This window comes from Rissa tridactyla, chromosome 6 (genome assembly GCF_028500815.1).
Source record: "Rissa tridactyla isolate bRisTri1 chromosome 6, bRisTri1.patW.cur.20221130, whole genome shotgun sequence".
Lineage (NCBI taxonomy): Eukaryota > Metazoa > Chordata > Aves > Charadriiformes > Laridae > Rissa > Rissa tridactyla.
Genome location: NC_071471.1, coordinates 39,463,403 through 39,488,020, shown reverse-complemented (window position 1 = coordinate 39,488,020; position 24,618 = coordinate 39,463,403). Strand labels below are relative to the sequence as shown.

The following is a 24,618-nucleotide window of genomic DNA, read 5'->3' as shown; positions in this document are numbered from 1 at the left end:
AATCGTCCTCCTTTACGATAAGATCCGAAGGGGATGTCTGACTTCTGCTTTGAAATTCCCCAGTGCTTGGGCCTAATATGCTCAAGGTAGTGTTCGACAAAGCAAAGGCCTGTTACTTTTGTTATCACAAAATACTCCTCTGGGATGATACGACTCGGTTTCACTTTCTCATAATCTTCAGGAACTTAAAAGATTTCACATGCAAATTCTGGTATTCAACTTTAAAATAAAATTTGGAGGGAGTAACACGAGGAAAAGATTTTCTGAAATTAGCACAAATAATACTCCCAACCGCACGCTACTTAAAAAATTAGCAAACCCAAAATTTCAGGCTAGGTAGAAGAGTGGTTTGCAGTAGAGAACTTAGATCACCAGTTATTGTTATTATTCAGCCAGACCTGATCCTCTCACTTTCAGTATCTCGTGTCTCCTGAGAGCTCTCTAGGACTCTCCCTTGACTGGTCTATCTTTACATTAATTGGAGAGGCTGCAGGGTGCTGATAAATTGTTTCCTTCTGAGAAGGAAAGACCTCCGCTGACAGTACTTTGTTCTGAGGAAGTAACTGGGGAAAAGGAGCTGTCAAGCAAAGGGTTTACAAGGGAAATCCCGCTACCTACTTCCCAGCAGCGGCCTCTCTTTGCTGTCCAGAGAAACTGAACCGAGACCTAAAATTTCAGGTGGTTTCTATTCCTTCTAGCATACAACATTTAGGGATCCAAACGTAAGGCGCCTTCTCAGCCAGAGCAGGAGACAAACGTTATCCTTTGGGCACTACTGTGAATTTTATGTCGCTCCCGATCCTTCTCCAGCTGGAACAAGCATGCCTTTCCCTCACGCCGTAAGCCGGGAAGGGAAGGCATCTCTCCGGAGGACCGCACCGCCGGGGGGTTAACCGGGCTGCCAGGGTTGAGCCGGGAGCTGCCGCTGGCCCGCCCCCACCAACACCCCCCTGCTTGCGGTGCGGTCCATCCCCGCATCCCCGCCCGGGGCGGCGGGACCGGCGGCGCGGAGCCGAGAGAGGGCGCTGGCGCCTCAGCCAGCGGCGGGGCCGGCGGGGCCAGCGGGGCGGGCGAGCGGCTCTGCCGGCCCCGGGCGAGGGGCACTGCCAGCCCCGACCGCAGGGGTCTGGGCACCCCGGGGAGAAGCCACTGGTGGCAACTGCGGAGGCCGAAAGAGCGGCCACATCGCGCCTGCTGCCGGTCGCCCGAGGTCAGGTGCGTTCACAGCTCCTGGGGTTTAGGTGGAGACTTGAGATTCTTGTGGAAATCGCTAGTGATGGGAAAGTGGAAGTCAGAGAAGTGGCTTTGCTTTTTTTAAAAAAAACAACAACAAAAAAATTATATACACAAACGTCTTTCAGGGCTTTGAAGGGCTAAATTCTCATAGGAAATTGCACATATTGTAAAAAAAAAATCAAGTAAACATCCAAGATATATAGGAAAAGACAACAAAAAAGCAATTTTCAAAGCACAGTAGTTCACCATGTGTTTACGCATAGTCTGGAGACACTGAAAACAACTTCAAAAAATTCTTCTTTTGCCTAATGTGCTCTCCCGCAACTGGAAAGCTGTTTGTTGGCCAGCTCTGCCTGCCCAAAGCCTCTGCCTTCAGCCGAGGGGATTCAGAGAAGGCAGCTCCACTGGCAACACACCCCCACCTCCTGCCACCACGGGTCAGGGACATGGGGTCCAAAACAGCACTCCTATGGACATGGACATCCATACGGAGACGAGGAAGACTCCACAAAAGTGGAGATTTCCAAGCCACGTTGCAGAGTTTATGAAAGATTCACCTTTTCTATTGGGTTGGTCTCTAAGTTTCACGTGAAGCAAATTCAACTAGTTTTTACTTCATATAGTCCTGAAAAGCCTTCCTCCTCCTCTCTTGACCAAATAATTACTCTAGAGTTTCCTTGAGTAGAGCTAAAAACTGATTTTACAAAGTCCTGCAAACAAAAGAAGTCTGGTCCCCATACTCTAAGACCACTACTTCTTAATATTTCATATGAAAAGCATTGTTTATTCTGATCTGTTGTCTGCTTTGCAAGTAGGAGCTCTCCTGAATGTAGGTCAGAGAGGGAAGGCTATATATATCCCATATTAGCAAATATTGTATAGCTGAACTGAGGGCTGATTTCAGTAGCCTGTTCTTTCTAAATTTTTCCCGCAAGCATCTTTAGACCACAGCCTAAACAAAACCTTGTGATGGCTTCCAAGTAATTTTGGCCTGAAATATATTGCTGATGTGGTGTCCAGAGCAGGGTCAGGTTTACAACTCAGTTATAAAAATATAACTATAAAATAGGTACATAAAATATAACTATTTAAAAATGTTTAAAAAAATTAAAAAAATAAGGTTTATTAAGGCTTCTGTCCCCAAAACAGAAGCTTCAGGACCAAAGTCATTGAATGCTATATCCCCCGAGGTGAGCCTGGGGGCCTGCAGTCTCACTCATCTTCTGACTGTCCAGCCCAAGACATATTCCTAGGCTGACTCGAGGTTAGGGATAGAGCTGGAGTCTTGTTAAGAACCAGGACCATTACCAAATTTTATATGTCCTGCTGGAAAAGCAGAGGAAAGGTGTCAGTAGATTTCCCTCAAATTTTTGGCCTGAAACACATTTCTGCTTTGTTGCTTACATTGGAATGTCTGTAATCCATGGTGGATTACAGACAATCTGCACATCTGAAAATTGTTCCTGAGCTTCACATGCCCTGAAGATGTCAGCTGGGAGAAATAACAGCCAACTCCACGTACCAGCGGCTTGCACTGAGAACAGATACTTTCCCAGCCTGTGGCCTGCTGTAGAGAGGCAAAAGTTGAAAGGATCATATAAAGCTGAAGATAGCCCTCAGTAGACTAAAATACTTTCCACTTAATTTTGGCCTGAAATGGACTCTTATCTGTTGTCAGTCTCCCAGGTTCACACCTCCTGAACACATGCACCAGAGCCATGATAATTACTCCAAGACCTCAAAAGCAAGTTACTTTTTCCAGTAAAGACGGGCTCCTAATTCACAGCCTACACAAGGGTTAAATTCAGCAGAAAAGAAACTACAGAACTCAAATTATGAAATAATTTTGCCAATCTCGAACATTGGCTCGTGGCCATCCACTTGCAAATTCAAAAGACTTTAACTGTGGTCTGAAGCAAGTTCCCAGGCGGCTGTTCAGAGGGGTAGGACTAGGGGTCTCCAGAAGAGAAACTGCAGAGTCAGGATTACTATACAGTATTGGAAAATCTGGGAGAGTTAAACTGATATTGATACATGGAGACTCTGGAGTCTTCTTCTCAACTTGAGAAGGGCCTTTTACTCTGTCGTCCAGATTGAAAGGCTAAGTAGGGCCAGAAGGCACAGTCAGGACTACAGGTAGGTTTTGACACCTTCTGTGGGAAGGGTGGAGGGCCGCCCCTCTGGATGTAATGAAACGACCTCCCTGTTCCTAGTTGCCCTAACCCTGAGCCAGTGCTTCATGCTGGGTCAGCCATCTCTAGGCTGGAGGCTGCAGAAGCAGGAGGGTTTCACTCTAGGGTCCTGGGACGATCTCAGGGCTTGGTGACAACTGACAGAAATAAACATCAATTGCTGTTTCTTAGCCTTGAGAGGCAGGGGGACCTTGTGACAGCAAGGCCACAGGGCAGAATTAAGACCATTTCCACACAAGTGGGGCTTGTCATTGTCTTACTCCATTATCACTCATTATCCCAACTATGGAGGGCCCAAAGATGAAGCAGTGCCTTCAAGGCCAGGTTGCCCCCAGTCTTACAGCCAACTTTTACTCCAGCCCTAACCATAGACCATATCCACCCCAGACTATACAAAGCTCAATCAGTCTCTGCTGGTAGTAGAGTTTATTATAGCAGCGCAGGCTCAGCAAGATAACTGCAGAGGAAGGGAGGATGTAAAGAGGTTTGATCTGGAGAGTAGAAAAGTACCAGTGAGAGGAAAAAGCCAGGCAGGGAATGAGCTCAGTATTTCCCAGGCATTATCAGCAAGCCTATACACGACCGGTAGGAATGAAAAGGAAAGTAAGATTTGGTCAAGGACATATTTGAAAGGGAAGCCTGCTGGATAAGACGACTGGAAGGAACAGAAAAAGCAGGAGCAGGTTGATTTGGGTTTTTTTCTGGTTTTTTTTTTTTTTTTTTTTTTTTTTTTTTTAAAAAAGGCGGGGGGGGTGGGGCAAGAGGAAGGGCAAGAAGCAGGACTAAATCTGTCACTTGTCTCTCCCCGCCCACTCTGAGAAGCTTCAAAAGAGATCTGGAAAGAGAGAGGAAAAAAAAAAAAAAGACTGTCAGATATTACTGTTCCAGCCACTGAGTCATGGCAGGAAACTACTGATACTGTAAACTAAACTAGTAATGTAAGGTCAGAGACTATTTGAGTTTTACCAAGGCTCGCTGCAAAAGGAACAAATATTCTGTGGTGAGGGTTTGTCTGTTTCGTAACTCTTGGTGTTACTCCAGAACCATTTCACCAAGCATGTTCGAAAAAAGCTGCCTTTATTTTAACATTTCACGTGAGCGTAGACAGGTCTTCTCTTCCTCTCTTCCTGCATCTTTGTTTTTATTGCAACAGATACTTATTAATAAAAGGATGTGCAGAAAGAGTAGAAAAAGCCTCCAGTTTTGAGGGTGCTACTGGATGCTTGGGCTACTCCAACTCTTATAATTGCTGTGCCGCAGAAAAGTAATTTTATCACAGTCTTATCCTTCCATCAAATTAGTCACTGACAGTTGTCACCATCTATGTGGCCTTTTCAGACAAGTCACCATCACTCTTGTCAGTGCAATGGGTGGAATTACTGCCACCAGGATGGCAAAGCCATCCTAATTCCCACAGGAACACAGCAAAGAAAAGAAGCAGGGATTTGCTGCTGTGGGGAGGGCTCAGCAGCCTCCTCCCTGCCCCCTAGGAGAGCGCTCCCTACACTGCCCACATCCATTGGCTCAGAAATGTTTTGGAGTTTTTTTTCCCCACCTGACTAGCTAGAGCACCAGAAAATTCCCAGCTGCCAACCCAGAGGCATGGTCTGGCTATTCAGGCAAATCACATTTTTCAATTGATAAGCCCTTTGGAAAGGTAAGGTGCCCCTTACCTCCAAAACGCTGAAGAAAGCGAAATAGCAGACACCGGGATTCGGAGATAACAGGGGAAGGAGCAATACAGTATGGGATGTGGATTCTTGAGGAACTGTTAGCTGTGTCCAACTATTTGTTAAAGTTTTTAGTGACCCACTACAGTTCTGTTCCTGTTGCCTAGGCATATCCACTACAGCTCTGCAGCCACCCGTCACAGTGAACACTGCTAGGAGGCTCTTGTCCCACTTCAGGGGTTAAGGCATAATGGGATGATCGCACGCATCTGCTACAGTAACCCACTATGCCACCCAGTAAGCAACTTTCCAACTTGGTCATCTTAAGCTAATTGCTTCCATATGTCCTGAGGGTCTCCATCCAGCTCATATGAGTCACAGCACCAAGCCCGAACCAGCCTCAACCAAGTACAGGTCAGCAGGAGGACATGTTCTCAAGAATATCCCAGTGCTAGTAATGCCTGCCAAAACACGGAAGTCAGTCATACCAGGGAAAGACACTGGTGACCCTGGCAACCTGTCCCCTTCTTCCTCCACGAAGAAAACAAAGCAAAACAGAACTTCCCACATCAGGCAGGAGGCATTTAATCCAGTGATGCATGGAACAAGGGGACGCGGGAAATCTGTAGGGCAACACCCTGAACAATCCTATAATAAACTGGGAAGTCATGGCTGGAGGCAATATACTTCATGGCAAGCTATGGGCAAGCACATACACAGTCACCTGCTGTCGACAGAAGCATTGAAAAGCCTCAAATGTGGAATCCCTCCACCTTTTCCTGACAGTAGCTTTAAAAGCTGCTTAACAGCTTTGCTGTTTTAACACATACAGTAATTTATGACATTACAGAAACTAGCCAGATGCTATATGCAGTGCATCACCATAATATATAGCATATATAGCATGGCTGAACTTCAAAACATTCCTGTCAGAGATCACCGGCCAAAAAAAACCAAACTATATTCCCTTCTCATCTGGGCTTACAGGTACTGATGAATTTGATGACATGATGATGATTTCCAGCAGGGGAGCAATATTTGTGTCAGTTTCCACACCAAAAGCAGCCATGGAAAAGGGCAAAGAATATAATGACTCAGTATCACAGGGCGGAGGCTAATTAGCAGCAGATCAGGAGCAAGCAGTGGTCTCTGGAAGAAGGTGCTTTCATGAGCAGAGCATGATCTTAGTCATCGCCTGTCTTGATCAACTGCAGAGGTTTCCATGAAACAAATGCTAAGGCTGCCTCACTGTCACAACCTGAAAAAAAAAAAACTTTAGTGGTTTTTTTTTTTGTTTGTTTGAAAAGAATTGCCTCTGTTTGGGACCTTCCCTATTTATTTCCAGCATCCAGTTTATCCTGGCAGGGAGGAAGCCCCCCGTAGTAACCAAAATCCCACCGTACAGCAGGAGTGCTTATCAGTCAGTACCTCCATCGGCTCTCTCAGTTCACTGGGCACAGATAACAAAAATATTAAGAATACGAGGACAGCACAATCCTTTCACTCAATGAATGCAAATGAGCTACAGGGTCATTTCAGCAATTGCTTCTTTCAAGACATGCTATTCCCCTCAGTGATTTCAGGCAACCAGTGGACTGATAGCACCTACCTTTTCACTGGGTCAAAAGCACTACAAAAAACACTTTATCTCATTAGTTATCATATTACCCCATCAGCAAGGTGAATTTTATTCCTGCTTGTAACAAACCTGTCATTGCTCTGGGTTTATCAGAAAAGTACACTGTGAATACACGGAAAAGTGATTCTTGTCTTATAAATGATTTAGCTGTTTTTTCTAGGATTATATTGGGAAATGCTGGCAAAACTAAGATTTGAATCTTGGTCTCCTAGTGCTCCTGCCTGTTCTTAATGGGACTCACTGGACTGCCTCCTAGTAAATTTTTTTTTCTTCTGAAAAATCTATTGCTTAGTTAAGGAAGTTTAAATGCTTAAAAGCCCAAGAATTGATTTGTTTATTTTTAACTAAAATAGCACGTGCATTTTTCAGGAGCTGATGTGTGCCCATTCATATTGGGAAAAGCTTTGGCAATTAGCATTTATCTTTCGTTTTGCAGGGCTGATGGAAGGCACTGACTTTCTGAATTTTAAACTCTCCATTCCTCAGGATAAAACCAAAGGTGGGGCACAGAGCAGGGCCTCCTCCTGCCATACTCTGCCCTCAGCTCAGCTGGGACGGCAGGAGGGTCAGTCAGGATGCCCTATGAACCACAAAAAGTTGGGCTGTCTCTCAAGCACCGACCTCCCCACTGGTGCGGGTGCCTCTGCGCAGCCCCCCGGTCCCACCTGGGCTGGGAGGAACTTCCCTCCCAAGAAAACAGACACTGCCTGAGCACCACTGCTTTAAAAAATTAAAATGAACGTGGGCAAATGCGTGCCCTGTAAAATATTTTGAAGGGTTTTAACAATCACCCTGTTATTTGGTGACCAGGATTTTGACAAGCAAAGGCGACCAACACCACCCACTCACCCCAGCTGAGGTCTGAACCATGCCGTCAACATGACACGGTGACAAGGCCCTCCAGCTCTCTCTTGCCTTGCCGGCCTGTCTTGACAGCATTTCCTTATGGCAGCAGGAACTCTGGCATCCCCTAAATCCTCCTCTCCTAGGCAACAAGCTGATTGACTCTGTTTCCTACATTTCTTTGTTTTTTCATTCATTCTTAACTGCATAACCGGTATCTCCATCCACCAGGTTTTCTGCTCCTGCAACTTCTGATTTTTTGAAGCAGCCAAAGGGATTTAGGAACTTAAACCTCCCTGCGGCAGGGGTTGGGCAGGCTTTTGCCAAAATCAGCCAGGCAAGGAAAGGCACAGAAAGCACTCGTTCTGACACAGCACAGCCTGGATGACCCCCAGGACTGCTCACACAAGCTGAGAAGGTGCAAGGCAATCTGTGGTGGGATGGAAACAGCGATGAGTGGGGACAGATCTCTTAATTTATTTGGAAAATACTGTTCATGGTCAGTGAAACTTGTTTCCTGGGCAGCCTCGCCATGCATGGGAGAAGGCTCTCAGTTTTATGCCCCTCCACAGCCTGGAAGGACATGTCAGCAATAGCACTGGCGAGCAGTGGCACAATCCGGCAGCAGTCCCATATGTAGGACATGTCCCACCAAGGCAGCCCTTGTCTCTCTCCTCAGAGGGCACAACTGGTGAGAAGAACCTAAGAGCTGCCCATGCTACATCGTCAGACCTGTGTCCTGCCAGACAGGCCTGCCAGAATTTCACACCATGTCCAATGCTGCGTGATGACCACACAAATGTTGTCCCCACTGGTGGCCTCAGCCTCTTGTCTGGGGCATGAAATCTGCCAGCTAACTCCCGAACATCACCTCAGATAGAGAAGGATACCTCCCCACAATCTCAGAGTTCATTCCACCCTTGTGACAGCTGCAGAAATTACTATGGAGAAAACCAGTTCCGACTGAGAAAGTACCGCAATAAATGTGAGAGACACTTTCTCTCCCTACAGTTCATCATCAGAAACAAGGAGAGACATAAGAGACCAAGCAGCTTTTTTGTGTCTCGCAGCGACCTCCCACAGCCCACCACTGCTAACCAAGCTGCAGCCCACTCACCACTGATCTTCTGCATGATAGCTCTATCAGCCTCAAACCAGTGGGTATAGTTGACATATATATATTTCAATTATGTAGAAAAAGCCAAATTCATTACACCTTAAAGCATGGAAGTTTTAACTTAAAGTTTTCAGGCTTTTCCCTGTCTTCTGCTGGCAAGACCAGTGTATTTTCTTATACATGTGAGGCAATTTTCCCAAATACTATCAGGAGGAAAAATTATGTACATCTCTCTCTGCAGGCTGCCCAAACCACCAAGCTTACAATGAGTGATGCAGCAGCCATGGAGTAGCTAAGGATTGAGCCGGTGCCCGCTGAGCAGGAGGCACAAGGATCTCCTCCCAAGGTGTTGGGAGATGCCTGCCTGTTGAAGGTGTCTCCCTAAAGACACCCATGGGAAACAGCTGGCAGAAACCTAGGATGAGCATCAATTGCCTGAACTATTTGTCCAACCCAATTTAGCCACCTGTGGGCATCTGCAATGCCTGCGTGGGGCTGAGACTGTGGCACAGGACACTTGGGAGGCCACAGCTCCGCTGCAGCAATAGCTGGAGTTCAGGCACCACATCCATGTGGGCACCTCAAATGGCACCAGTCCTCTACATTGACCCACCTGAATCATTCCTCTGCAAACCAAACTAAAAGCACCTGGAAAAGCTGGTAATCGCAAGAACTCAAGTTACAGCTCTCCTGTCTGCAGTGTTACAATTAGAGTTTAGGGTTTGACATGTGAATACCATGATCTGATAACAATTAACAGGAAAATACCAACCTAAAGGGCAGTGACACACCCTGCTCTGTTTACAAATGTCATGGTCATATGAGATATAGTCAAACACATCAGCAGACTAAAAATAAACCACAATAGGATATGTTGATAAATATTTATTTCAAAACAGTATAGCCTTTTACATGACTAACCTTAATGTGATTTCAGACTGAGAAGAAAACAACCAACATTGATTGCACGCTCACTGTGTTTGGAGGCGTGAAACAGGTAACTACCACCAACCCCAGCATTTTGTTCTCCTATTAGAAACTGTTACTAGGTATATCAAATGGTCAATGGCATTATTGTTTTTAATACCCCAGTGAGTACTAGTGCAGGACGCAACTGTGAGGCCTATGGGTATCACCTTGTAAAAGGAGCCACCATTCGCAAGCGACAGGGTTCATCCTTTCAGGACTGTGTGGACTGGTTTCATGCACCAGCCAACAGAGCCCCTTATCACAGAGAGGTTAGAAAATGTCTGCCTGGACCTTTAAGAAGATTTTTATTCCCAGTTAGATCACCATCAAACCATTTTCACAATAGAATCTGCCCCTGAACCGTTGCTAATTAGTCAGTCCCTCCTTCAGCAAGGAAGACGTGACAGCAAAGATGGAATTCTTTTTAAAAATGGCCCAAAAAGCCCCAGTAAGGATTGCAGCACTTTGTGGCCTACACCATGCGTGTCACAGGGCAGGGAGAGGGAATCTGCATATCACCAGCGTGTTGCAATCACTGCGGAAATGTCTTTCTCTTCTTGCTTCCTCTCCACCCTTCTTCGGAGAGTTAAGGTAAGATGGGAAAGCAGCTGCAGCTTTAAGGACATCCCATCTGGTGACCCAGGACAGGAGTGGCAATGTTCCTTTACTGTGCTCTGTAGCCTCAGTTGCTCTTTGGTTGCTTTAATGTTATCTCTATAAGTATTCGCTTCTCTACCTGTTGTGAGTAGCATAAAGAAAATTTATGGAAGCCATCGAACTGTTCGGATGGTATCGTAATAGGGGCTGCACAACAGACAATGCAGTCAAGGATCTACCCAAGCAAATGGTTTTGCATTGGGAGAGAGACAGAACAACTGGGAGAAGTGACTTGACTTGGGAAGAGGGATTCACAGCTCTATGAAAGTCTATGCGATGACTATTCTAACACTTAAATAAAGTGGGTTTTCCATTCTGAACACCACAACCTCCAAAAGGACTCTTAACAGCGATGAGTTTAACAGGCTGAAAGGTCGACAGGGAGAAACACAGGAGTCCCGGGAGTGTTGGAGTCTGCATTCGGCTCTTTGGTCTCACAGGGATGTCTGGACAGATAGAGCCTGATTACCTAAGGACGTGAGCAGCTTTATTGGAATTGTTTGTCCATCATTCTCCCAAGAATATGGAGAGGGAAAGGGAGATTGCACAGCTGGGTGTTTCTGCAGTTCCTCGGTGAGAACAAAGGCATATAGTCCGTGAGGCTTGGGGAGAGTTCTTTGAAAAGAGAAAGCAGTGTTTCAAATGAAACACCCACTTTCTTCTCTAGGATGATGTACTGGCAATGCCAGAGTGCAACGGGCTGCCCCGCTGGTTCCCTGAAGACAGGAAAGCCTGGGTGTGAATGGCGAGTGCTCCATCTCCTCTCTTCTTCCTCCTTCCAAACAGAGCAGGCCCCACAGGACTGAAGGGGACTGCTGCTTGCAGCGATAACCCACATGCTGCAGCAGCCTCATCTATTTGAAGATCCACAGAGATTACATAGGCTACATGCCCACTACAGCATCTGCCTGCTCCTTATACTACCAGGGCCTCTTAGAAACACTGAGCGTACTGGTCCAAAAGAGATTTTCGTTCTATCTCAGATTGCAACGACGCCAGCACCATGTCCACCCTCCTAAATACACTCAGCTCAGCAGTTTACCAAACACACTTGGAATCTGAAGGGTCAACAAGGAAACAGGGTATCAATGCTGACAGCCTGTATTTTAGCAAAGATAAAAGGAGGGTTATAGGAAGTGGAACATTTCAACACACATACCTATACTACTGTTCTGTCATGCAGCTGCCTAAATTGCATTAATCTGCAAATTTTCTCTACAATTGGCCGCTTTCATGAAATAAAACTTATTTCTAGTGAAATAATAATATATACAGCCCAACACTGCATGCATTGTTCATGCACAACGGGAAAGCATTCAGTGCAGTAGGAAACGGTCATCTTATGAATACCGCAGCAGCCATAAACAGGTAAAAGTTACATTCATTTCCTAAATATTAGGAAATACACATAAAAAGGAGACTTTCCACCAAGATGGCAGAAAGCTCAAACTAAAGGAAGAGGGAAAGGACAGCCATGGATACTCAGGCACATATTGCTTGAGAGCTCTTCCAAGAAGATGTCATTTCAGACATACCCCTCCATACCAGGAATTTGCCAGGTCCACAAACAGATTTCTCACTCTTGGACAAAGCCATCCACTTTGGAGAGACTGGTCTGGTGGGCAGCTGGCAACACAAGCCCCAGGACAGTATGATATCCCCTTCTGTCCTCCTGATTTTTTATTATTATGAAGTGCTCTCCTTATGCAGAGTGCATGACAAAGACACACCTGTACAGCACGGCAGATTCAACCAAAACCAGCAGCAGAAAACCTTTCAGAAAAAGATGTTCTTTCCAAGTACTTTTTACTCTCTTAGTAATTATACAACTTCAGAAATTAACATAGCATTGTGCAGTGCTACCTCAAGAAATACATGGACTTTAGCACTTGTGCTGTGTTTGCACAGAGCACTGCTGAAAGCTCACGGACTTTCTGAAACGTGCCACAGAGTGAATCTCTGCTTCAGTCGTGTTCCATCTCTCTGTGTGGGAAACTAAACCAAAGACTTAGCACTCTACAGAGCTGAGTATATGATAATCACTGAGTGGAAACTCGCCATGTTTGAGAGGATCCAAGACATCTCCCTTCCTTTCCAAGGCATCCTTTGCTTGATCCTGGCCAGCCATGGGAAGACAGAGAAATATATATGGTCTGACTTATCAACCAGTCAATAAACCATGCAAAAAAGTCAACCTTCTCCCCTTCAGTTGTTTCCCACAAGCCTCTTTTATAATCTTTCCCTTCCACACATACACCAAATACTTGAAAACCATGGGCTTCCCATGCTATTGGATTTTTTTTTTATAACGGCCCCTAGTATGAAAATGCTTCATAATATTCTAACACAAATTAATAGTTTTATCCAGTCCCCTTCAGTACATATGCTTATTTTCCTCATGTCAATTACATTAATTTAAATAGAAGATCTAATAAACAGGAAAATGTATTTCCTACTGAGGTGTCAAAAAGTTGACAGAAACATGCAATTACCATAGCATGTTCATTTTTAATTACATTCTCTGTGTGGTCATTTCAGACATGCTGAACCAGAGGAATTATTCAATATATAACTTTGGCAAATATATTACAGCAAATATATTTACAAATAAATTCCAGAGACACTGCCACAAATTTATACTACAGAATAGAAGCCATCAGTTAAAAGGAAAGCAGTAGATACTAATCCTTGGGGTGCAAGAGGTATTTCAAAATGTGAACTCAATCACATCCTCTTTAGTATGAACTTGCCAACATTCAATATAGTCTTCCTGAATCTGTAGAAAGCCTGAGACGACAGCTCAGAGAAGCATAAAAGTATACATTTTATATTAAAAGAATGACTCACTCAGAAAAGCAACTATAGACATTAATACTGACAACTATGTCCATGTTCAGACCTGGAACAGGTTTGTGCTTGCTCAGAGCTCTCAGAGTCAGTGCAAAGGCTGAAAGAGGACCATCATCATCACTTTGGAACAACAAAGAGCAGGAATTAATAATCCAAGCCCCTAGACTCGAGGTTCGAGACTTCAAGAGCCTGCCCAAGACCACAAGAAAAAAGGTAAGGGAAGGCACACTAGAAACTTCTTTCCGTCTACCACACCTGCCCATCCAGCCTCATCGCATCTCCAAAACACAAAGTCAGTTCTGTCCAGTGAACCTGCAGAACACTTACCCTGTGGAAAAGACTATATCTGAGCAGAGCATAAAACTGAATTCACTTTTAAGTAGTCAACACAAGGAGCAAGAACAAGCTGCTTTCAAGCTTTGTATTTTCCATAGTAACAGTTTAAGTTCTGAGCTTACCTGTAGCTGCCATGCAGCTTGGATTCATAGGTGCTGACGATTCACAGGTGTCCTCGCATTTCCATCACAGGGGTAAGAGGCAGGAGTGCTGTGCTTTTCTTTCTGGGAGCAAACAAAAGACAGAGGTGATCTGTAGGTATTTATTGAACACACATTTCACCCATTTAGTTAAAGACCAGGGGAAGGGAGCAGGAAAAGGGGAAACAAAGCCAGTTTTAAATCAGCTTAATAATCTCCACACTTTCACGTACATAACAGCAGTATAAGGATGCCACGTTGACATTAAGCAGTGGCCAAAATTGACAGAGAATTTACACAGGTAAATTCTCAAGGAACTGGGCTGCTTGTACCAAATGCTTTGCTGTGCTGCTAAAAGAGCTGATATTCAAAAAGACAATGACATGGAAAGCAGCTGATAAAATTTGGATTTAGCCTTGGTAATAGGCCTTTATCATCAGCATAGCAGGAAGCAAACTAAAACTTCCATAACTAAGTGAGCAACAGAGGCTATTCTTGCTTTTCTTTTAGCAGTTTTTTTTTTTATGGTGGCACAAGAAGTCCTGAAATGCGTGCTCTTAGCATTTATTTTACATGGTTTGGTTTAAACTTAGGATTTTCAAGTGACAAAGGCAAGGAGCCTTGCCCACTGAGGCTCTTGCTTGGCTGCTGCAGACAGCTGAGGAGCTCGCTGCTTAGTAGCCTCTCTGCTGGCAGAATTACCACCTATTTTGCTTACGTGCAAGTTCAGGAGTCCTTTCTCATCCCTCTGCAAATGAACTTGCATTCAAAAGCACCACTTGTGCTATTTTGGCTCTATTCAACCCGCTATCTCCTCAGCGAGGTGCCTGTAAAAACAAGCGTTGGTAAGGCCCTCAAACCCAGGCTCATCCCAGCCGCCCGCCTGAGGTGGCCTGGAGGGGCCAGCGCCTCCACACGGCTCCTGCACAGGGCAGATCAGGAAGAAGAACTGCCAAAAGCACATTAAGAGAACTGAACTTAGATTTTGTTGAGACTTTAAAGCAAACATTTCCAGAAAGGAGGGCAGGGGAGAGTCATAAATCTACATGCACTGCCAGGCCTCCAGCCCTGCCTGTGCAGACGCACCTCACAAGGCGAAGGCTGCTTGGCTGCATCCACACAGCACTCCAAGCCCTGAGGAGACTCACAGCCCGACCACCATCTCCTCAGCCCCTCAGGAAGGGACTACTGCCCCTCCAGCCCTTTTATACCGACAGCCCGGCCTGCTGGGAGCAGCCAGCCAATCATGTCACAGAGCAGGAGAGGCGGCGCCCTATGGCTGCAGGGCAGATGGCCCAGAGCCCGCCCACCGCAGGGCTGCCCTTCCCCGGGCACTCTGCAAAGCCAGGGAATTCACCCCAAAATAAAGACTAACTTCTCGCCAGCTGCTGCCTCGCCCTCACACAACCACTCCCTGCGGCCAGGACGGGTGACAGGTGTCCAACGTGTGGGCACAGAGGTGCGAGGGCAGCAAGTGGCAGAGGGACGGAGGACACCTGCCCTTCTTCACAGCCCCATGGGACACCTCGGTCCATGCCTACGGCCGATCCTCCCAGCAGGCACCAAGCTGCCCCTCCGAGCAGCCTCCCTGCAGGCTGACGGAGCCCTGGGGCAATGGCCACAGAATCACAGAATGGTAGAGTTGGAAGGGACCTCTGGAGATCATCCAGTCCAACCCCCCTGCCAGAGCAGGGTCACCCAGAGCAGGTTACACAGGAACGTGTCCAGGCGGGTTTTGAATGTCTCCAGAGTTGGAGACTCCACCACCTCTCTGGGCAGCCTGTGCCAGGGCTCTGCCGCCCTCAGGGTAAAGAAGTTCCTCCTCCTGTTCAGGTGGAACTTCCTATGCTCAAGTTTGTGCCCATTACCTCTTGTCCTGTTGCCAGGCACCACTGGAAAGAGCCTGGCCCCATCCTCCTGACACCCACCCTTTAAGTGTTTATAAGTGTTGATAAGATCCCCCCTCAGCTGTCTTTTTTCCAGACTGAAGAGACCCAAATCCCTCAGCCTTTCTTCATGAGACAGGTGCTCCAGTCCCCTAATCATCTTGGTAGCCATTTGCTGCACCCTCTCCAGCAGTTCCCTGTCCTTCTTGAGCCGGAGAGCCCAGAACTGAACACAGTACTCCAGGTGCGGCCTCACCAAGGCAGAGTAGAGGGGGAGGATGACCTCCCTCGACCTGCTGGCCACACTCTTCTTCATGCACCCCAGGATGTCATTGGCCTTCTTGGCTACAAGGGCACCTTGCTGGCTCATGGTCATCCTGTTGTCCACCAGGACTCCCAGGTCCCTTTCCACAGAGCTGCTCTCCAGCAGGTCAGCCTCCAACCTGTACTGGTGCATGGGGTTATTCCTCCCCAGGTGCAGCACCCTACACTTGCCCTTGTTGAATTTCATAAGATTTCTCTCCGCCCAACTCTACAGCCTGTCCAGGTCTCTCTGTATGGCGGCACAGCCTTCTGCTGTGTCAGCCACCCCTCCCAGCTTTGTGTCATCGGCAAACTTGCTGAGGGTGCACTCTATCCCTTCATCCAGGTCATTGATGAATATATTGAACAGTCTTCCTTAGCGGCATTCCCGTCCACACATACAGTTTCACCACAGAGACCATCTCTCTCATTCATCTCTCCTCCCAGAAGCAGCAATTTCACGGGGCTCCAACTCCTGCCCGTTAGCTCAAGCCAAAAGGAGTAACTATAAACTCAGAATAAATACTAATTAACCTCAATCTTTCTTCATATCGTGATCTGAACCAAATGCTATATCTATCTTTAACTTTAGGCTGCTTTGAGATGCACCCTCTATCCGCAGCAGGCAAAAATAAGATTCCTTCTTTTGATAAAGTTATTTGTGGGCCTCAACAGGACACATTTCCTGGCAATGCCGTGCTCTTATCTTTAAACACTGCAAACTCACAGAGGTTTCAAAGGCCATGTATTTTGAGTGCCTCCAATACAACAAGTTTCATGATCAAGGGGAATTCAACCCAGCACCTTTCCCACATCCTGCTGGAAAAAGAGGAGCCGTGAAGGTGAGCTACTTCTCACAGCGAGGACAGCTTTGGCAGTGCGCGTAGCATTGAATAGAGGCTGTCCCATAAAACCCAGCCACAGGCTGGGAGGATGGCTGAGATTTAGCCTCCCAAAGCAGGGCAGAGCAGAGTGGAAACTCTATGCTATCTCCTGCTCAGCTGGTTGAAATCAAGGGTGCTTTATATGGGTTTTAGTATCAGAGAGAGAATAACGGAACAGGGTTAAAAATGAAGATTTATTTCCCCAAGTATATCAACATTTTCAAAGCTGCTTTGTTTTGATTTTTTTTCCTTTGTTGGAAGTAGCTCCAATATTTTCTAAATTACTGAAAACCACTGTTGAAAGCTAATGTAACAAAACTACGTTTTTCATTATGACTGTTGGTAATTATGCAGGCAACGTACATAGAGAGAGGAAACTATACAAACCAGATTTACTGTAAAAGCCAAGACCTTTCATAAATGCAGCTGTGTTCTCTTGTAGAAAAATAGGTTATTTGGGGGAAAATATTTTTGAACTTCAAAAAACAGTGACAGGAATACCAAGCAACTCTTGGCAGGAGCTGCGCAAAGCTAAACTCTGCCCAGTTCCACCTCTCAAGCACCTTCTGTGCAACAGTCTCACATCAGCTAGGCTGGTAGCCAGTATTAGTGATATCTTCACATCACTTCAGTGTGGACACATAGAAGCCTGCAGATGAAGTCATAAAATTAAGCCTCTACCATTTTAAAGTTGCATAAACACTGTTGAACTGGCTTAATAGTGTGTTTTGTTTGTGCAGCACGAATGTAATTTGTATATCGCAGCACAGTGCGTCCAAAGATGAGACCAGCAGCGCCCAGGTGATGGCACTCCTTTCCATCCCCAGACCCTCTACTGTAGAATGCCAAGGGCCTCTCAGTCTGTAGGACATGTAAGGCCAGGCTTGTAAGGCCAGGACGTTACCCACACCTTTGTTACATGAGCACACGAGAAACCGCTTATGTGTCAGTGCACCTGGTTAGCCACTGGGTCCTCTGAAATACAGACTATTATTCGTTGCCCTGTGTACCTGACTGCGAGTGCCGCATCCACCTGCACTTACTGCTGCCCCTCAAGAAGGGAGCAAGGTGAGGAACCTGGACTATGCGTGTCCCCAGAAATCATCTCATCTGCCAAGGGAAAGGTGGAGGGGAGAATGCTCTTCCCAAACAGCCAGAAAGCCTCGGAGGGCTAATCCCTAATAATTTCAGTTTATTGGCTCTTGCCTGGAAATGAGAGGAAATGGTGTACAGCTGTGAAGAGCTGGCCAACGATAAGTTACCCTCTGATCTCCTAGAAAAAAGCCCACAAATCTATGCTGAAGGAAAGAACTGCAGCTCCATCCCCTAGGAGAGCTGGAACAGGTATTCGGTAGCCAAAACCACTGAGGATGAAGTACCATTCCACCTTTTCGGTGAGCCTAACCACCACCTACCTCCTCTCTGTGTCTTGTGAAGTGGCTGTGTTTCCCAAGATAGTAAGGCACTAAGTGTGCAGAGAGAAGCACAAGGGACAATCAGGAGTTACCTCATTCTTACCAAAACTGATGGGAATTATATAACCACTGTTTTTTGAGAACCCTGCTAAATTTACTGCCTGAATTGCTCTTAAGTCCTCCTATTTAGGGTATTGGCTGGCTGTAAATCTCCAAAGGCACCCAGTAAGTAGGAAATACGGGCCAGAGTTTAGGCTACCTGGGCAGAGTCCCAGGTGTTCATGTGTATTTTAGGCACATAAAATAATCTTTAAAAGTCTGGTCAAGAGTCCTTTCCTTGAACTGAAGGCTCATATTCTTACATGAGTCCGTTAACCAAAACTGCCATCGTAACAAATGCACAGGCATCTCCTCTCCTGGATGTGGGTGGTTTTGATGCCTGCACTGGTTATAAGAAGTAATGTCCTGGAGAACATGAAATTTAGGAAGATGAGTAAGTATGAAGTGCGGAGGCAGGGAAAAATGATCCACATATTATGTGCTTTTATTTAATAATTTATAAATAAATATCAGATTTCCCCAAACTGCCCCTCAGCCTAGCAATTATATGTTGGCTGATTTCTTGTTAGTGCTGTTCTTTTATAATAACAAACTGTTCCCAAAGCCTCACATACAGAGAGTTAGACAATCAAAGTACTGTGTGTGATTTTCCACTTAATTCATTCAGTTAGCTGCAATTAAAACAATACAATTCAAAGCCTTGTGTGTTTCTCTGAAAAAATACAAAACTTTAGTTGTTACTATTAATATATACAACCTACAAGAAAGAGTTAACAAAGCCCCTTTGTCTTCCCTGTTGTAGTAGAGTAATTTTCTTATCCTTTTCTGTAGATCCCCTGGCAGTCATCAATATTTCTTTCAGTCACTGTTCTTCAAAAGACACACGCTTTTCATTCAACTGCACAGAAAAGAAAAGGAATTCAGTGGGCCAGCTTCCCTTGGTGGTCAGATCCATTCACCGCAGCTAGCCAGGGAGGAATCTAGGTGAAGGTGCAGGGGTCTCATCGAGAGAACTGAACCTATTTAGAAGGGAAGAGGTCATCATTTTAGCAGGCAGTAATCAAATTTCTGTTCAGATTTTATCTAGATATTTTACCTAAATATTTCCTATTTCTGGAAAAGCAGTGTCTTCGTGGCTACTGATCTCTACTTAATATAAACAAGATACCAAGTTTTAGCATCACCATAGAGCTGTTCCTTTTTTGCTTTATGGGACTTCACTAGTGAAACTTGATGACAATCTAATTAATATTATACCAGTTTCACAGATGCAAAAGAGAAGAGAGGCTGTATCCTGCCCCACAAGAAGGTGTTAAGCCATCCTAACAGAGCAGCTGTGACTGTCTCCCATACCAAACTCACCCAATACTGGGCAGATTTCCATCAGCCAAGAACACGCTCCGAGTGTGCAGCGCTCAGAGAGCAGCAACGTCCCTGCAGACCGAGGATGGGCTGTGTTTGTCCAAGTCTCACAACATTTCCAGAGCTTCTATGAGCAAGGTACATCCCAACCCTGTCCGGAGTAGAAGACTATACTCTTGACGCGCTACTATTCGGTATGTTAATTCAGTATTTCAGCTCTAATTGTTGTCAAAGGCTTTGATTCAGCCTAGTCCTGCAACAGAATAACAAACCACTGATTTGGATCTGTAGTTTTAATTATTATCCCACCAACATAAATCAGCATTTCATTTAAGCTCAGTTCCTCAAGAAAGAACTATTGTGCCTACTTGATAAGATAGTATGAAATTTATCCAAACATTTATCAAACTATGAGAAATCTTATTGGAAGAATATGTTCTGATATTTTGTGAATAAAGTCACCCAAGAAAAAGTAACAATGAAATGTGTGTCAGAACAGAGATTCCCAAAGTCTGGTCCAAAGGGAATTCACAGATTGTCTAGTGCTCACCTTTATTTTATTCCAGTACGCAACAGCACAAAAAGGGAATGGCAAAGTAAAGAACCAAACCCAGCATTATCATTTTTTTTCCATAAAGGCAGAACTCTCTGCCAAACCCAGCTCTAATCACAGAAACACTTTCCAGTATTTTCCTTCCTTCCAGTTACTGCAGTTCTACAAATATGGTACGCAGTGATGAATGACAAGGAAGGCAATTCACCAGACAAGGTACTTATTCCAAAGTTATTCTTGTTAAAAGAAACGCTAATATCATACTCCTGGCATATGACTTTATGCTTGAAGAATCTTGCAGTTTGCATATAATCTGAGTGAAAGAAATATAGTTGAAAGACCACATCTCCAACTGTTGATGAATGTTTCCAGCAAGTCTAACAAAAAAAACCCCAACCATCTCTGCTTGGCACATGTTTTTTCCAAATGTGTTTTCTTAGGTCGCTGTAACAGAGATAAGACTAGGCAGATAGCAACTGTACGTGTTCTGTAACAAACATACTTTTCATAGGGTATTTTAAGGCAATTGGGTTACTAAGAAACTTAATAAAAAGTTAAACTTATCATCAGTGTATACCAAGGATCATGTTATTACAGTAAACTATGTACAGTAAGGCACTGTCCATGAAATCAAAGAGATATTTCATATCGCTTTAATATACTGATACTACTGACCGACCTATAAATACCGATAACATTTTCATTATCATCTACACTTAACCTTCTTTATGCTTTCAAGTGCCCTTATGTCCAATACCTGAAAACATGCAATTCAGTTCCACAGAGTAACTCCAAAAATCACATCAAGGAAGTTCTTTATTGGTTTCTCTCAATGACTTCCAGATTAAATCTGTTCTTCTATAAACACAAGTAAAGGGGTTTTTTAAGTGTCTAGTCTAAAAACACGCGGTTGAAGTTAGTAGATCTTTTCAATCCAGCAACAAAGGACCCTGCAACTGGAGCACAGCTAATAACTCTGCTGATGACACACATACCAGAACAAAAATCAGTGCTGAGACCCTTAGTATCAGAAGAATAAAACCATATTTAAGAACTAAAAGAAGATTATGGAGCACACAAAAGGAATAGGTTTGTATATGAAAGTATCTACCTTTTACCTACTCACCTTTCAGACATTTGGCTTCATTAAATTCCCAAGTATCAGTGCAAGAATGAGCATAAATGCCAGAATGCCAAGGTAAGGAACAGGCAGACATTGTAAATCTGTTCACAGTAGTGTTCCAGATTGGTGCTAAAATAAGAGTTATGAGCTACATTCATTTCAAGTAAATATAAGAATATCTCTACTCAATTCAGGCCTTCTTTAGTCATCATCTACTTGGGAAGAAAGGAAGAAATTATAGGTTTTGTAGAACAGCATTAATTTTTCTCAGTGACAGAAAGTGAAAGCGAACAAACTCTGGCCCTTCTCCAGTTCAGGTCAAGGACAGTCACATATGCGAATCCCTGAGGGTGACATCTCTCCAGGCTAATATGGCCACGCTTACCCACACTGTAAGCTGCCAGATCAAAAGCAGTTGGCTCAGGCCCCTGTAAGAAGAAAGGTTTCACAACAAACTATTCTTCCAAATAGAGGCTGGGTGCACAAACTTACCATCTCTCGTAACAAAAGCTGTCTTCCTTAAAGTTTGCTAGAAAACTAGAAGACATGATCTATACCAGTCACACCAGAAGAGCAATAGAAACTTACAGTGACCTTTCAGGGCCACAGATCTTGAATAGTTTCTGTTACGAATGGATAAGCGTTCTCCAGGCCTCCTAGAACAGGGGAAAAAAGAAGAGCAAAAGAAACCCTGGAGTCCTCCAGAACCTTTTCAGCATTTCCATCTACCTTTCCATTCAAGTATTTCTACCTAAACAAACGCATGGATGCACTGAATAGTAACAAATGATCAGCAGTTAATAAAATTAAACTAAGCTAGACAACATTGCTGTATTAAACAAAATAGATTCTTCCCTCAAACAGCAATGACAAGAGCAGGGAGAAAAGCAGCAGTTGTGTGGTGACACAGACCATCGGCTGGGAAGGCAAATGGGGAGGCCTTGGCAGTTGTGTAAATTCTGTGGTTTAGTCCTGGAGGTTGTGGCTTCAGCCCCAGGTCCCAATTCCTTACCACAAACCACCAGAGACCTCTCTGAGTAAATGCAAGGCCGGCTCCTTCTCAGCACGGCTCCATCAAATTTAAATGTCAGTCATGCGAAGGCCCTCCGGCTTAAGCATCCTGCCATAGGCACGGTTATTCAGCACAGCAATACGTAGGCACAAGTGGGATGAAGCATGAGATAGCTGAGAACCGTTCAGCTTAACAACCAGAGAAAAATCCCCTGACCGCCTACCACCCCCGCAGGCTGCCCATCTTTTTGGACAGCCCCTTGGGAACATAATCCAGCTGCCTGCTCTGAATCAGACACAGACGACTGCAGATTACTTAACGTTGCCTGTATTCCAGGAGCATCCTGGGGACTTTAATCATGGTCCTCAGCCATGCTCCGCTAAGCACTTTCCACACACTAGGCAGCCTCTGCGCATCAGGGAAGGCCTGTCCACTTGCAGCAGTACCTGCAGAGCAGCAGCTTTTTAACCACTCCATGCTCTGGGATGCCATTCCCAACATCCAAACGTAGCTAACTCAGCCTCTGTTTCTGAACACAGGGAACAAGGAAAACCTGCATGAGCACCAGTGGTCAAAGCCACCCAACCTGTTGCCACTGGAGCTAGAAGGACGAAAGCCACACGTAGGGCACCCCCTGCTTTGCATTTTGGTCCAGATGTACACAGAGAAAGGAGCGAGGGCAGAGCAGAGACGGTGGGAAGCTTGGAGAGAAGGAGGGTGTCTGTTACTTGAAATCACTGTAAAGCACATTACAAATCTGTTAAATCATTGTGGGTTACCCTGTATTTCAGAGTAAATTAGTAACTTTTCAGAGGGAGTGAAGAAACTACCACTCCACTTTTAAATAATGAAAATGCTAAAAAACCTACACTTAACAGCTCTAAAACTGCAGCAAGTCACCCACCAACACCCACTCCTCTTGTCAGCAGGCTTTTTTCAGCTTTGCCTATTATTTGTGTCAAGCCAGAGATGTTTAATGTTTGCTGCGCTTATCTGTTCAACTTTAAGGAGCCCCAAATGTTACAATATGTACCTGGACCACCGACCTCTTTCCTCCTGGCATTTTGATCTAAATAAGTAACAAACACAGGGTTTCCAAAATCATTTGGATTCACTGGCTCTGAGTGCATAGCTGTAAAAAATCTGCTTTGAGATTAACATCCAATTTTATTCATGCCTGAGGCTTCACCACAGCATCTATTTTTGTAAGATTAACAGCAAGATCCCAGTTCTCCAGAAATGTAAAGAGTAACAGCCAATTGTAAAAGGAAGATGATGTTTCCTAACCTGCCCTGCTCACATCCAGGAATGTACATTTTCCTAGCCCGTTCCGTGGTGGGTGTAATTTCCATTTGCATTTTTGCACCCACAACACGCAGCATGTGTATTAGTCCTTCTGCCTCCCATTAGCTGAAATGCATTTCTGATGAAACTGTGGGTGCCAAAAAATACTAACACAAATCTCACATGTGCAAAGTGTCCCCTGAAAGACAGCTTTTACTCTGGAGGAGTTCAGAAACAGCCATCTTCCTGTACTTTGCACAACAGGATTTTGAATCATCTAACTTGAAAATACAAGTATAGAAAATGAGTGTTTGATATTTCAAGCTAATCCATTTGAAATGAATATACATGAAAACACTTATTTTTGAACGTGGCGATCGGAAGACAAATTGAGGGCCATTTTTAACCTAAATAGCAGAAGAAAAGTTGCTGTAAAAAGTCTTTGGTATCTGCCAATTAGAGCTATTGCACTGCTGTCAACTTGCACTCCTCCCTTAGTTCCAGCTTTGCTCCATCCTACACAGATCTGTACAAATCAATTGTCTCTTGCAAACATGCACTAACCACTGGAAAGTGAAATTAATAAAGTGCGAGAAAAGTTGATTCATAAAGCTGACACTCCTGTCCCCAACAACTCTGGGTTTCTCCCCTCCAGCTAGCTGTTTGAGATAGGCAGGCAAAGAGGTAAAAGATTATCAAATTGCAACTGTCATTCCTGACAAAATGCATCTCAATGCGGGAAGGAATTTTAGGTTTTAAGCTAAAACACCACCCAAAAGGGTTCCTCAGAGCCTGTCAATATCTGTACCTTGGATGGAAAGCTACCACTGAGCGCAGTGTGTCCAACATATAGAACCTGCCACGAAATGAAGTTCTTCATAAGAAAGCTCATCTCAGTCTTGGTTGGTAACAATAACAAGGAGACAAGATGAGACCATCAGTCTCAATTGTGAAGACAATGTTTTCCTCCCATATTATTCTGTCTGTCATGTTCCCTTCAGGTTCCAAAGGAATCCCTGTCTCATACATCATTATTTCCCACAAAGCTTGAAAGCCTTCAGGGGGGGTTTCTTCCTGCCCACTGTAC

The 24,618-nt window shown here is 44.8% G+C and overlaps 1 long non-coding RNA gene across 50 annotated transcripts in view; it reads right to left on the bottom strand.

The window, feature by feature from the left end:
• The window catches only part of LOC128911963 (uncharacterized), a 135,701-nt gene that overhangs the window by 53,727 nt on the left and 57,356 nt on the right, over positions 1–24,618 (bottom strand). For 18 of the 50 annotated variants that reach the window (XR_008467252.1, XR_008467253.1, XR_008467272.1 and 15 more), the window contains 3 exons: positions 20,870–21,891; positions 19,560–19,812; positions 17,153–19,216 (listed from right to left, as the gene is read on the bottom strand). This is a non-coding gene — a long non-coding RNA (uncharacterized LOC128911963). Of the gene's footprint in view, positions 1–13,631; positions 13,734–17,151; positions 19,217–19,559; positions 19,813–20,869; positions 21,892–24,618 lie in introns of those variants that run through there. The other 32 variants (XR_008467249.1, XR_008467266.1, XR_008467264.1 and 29 more) reach the window with 13 other exon arrangements.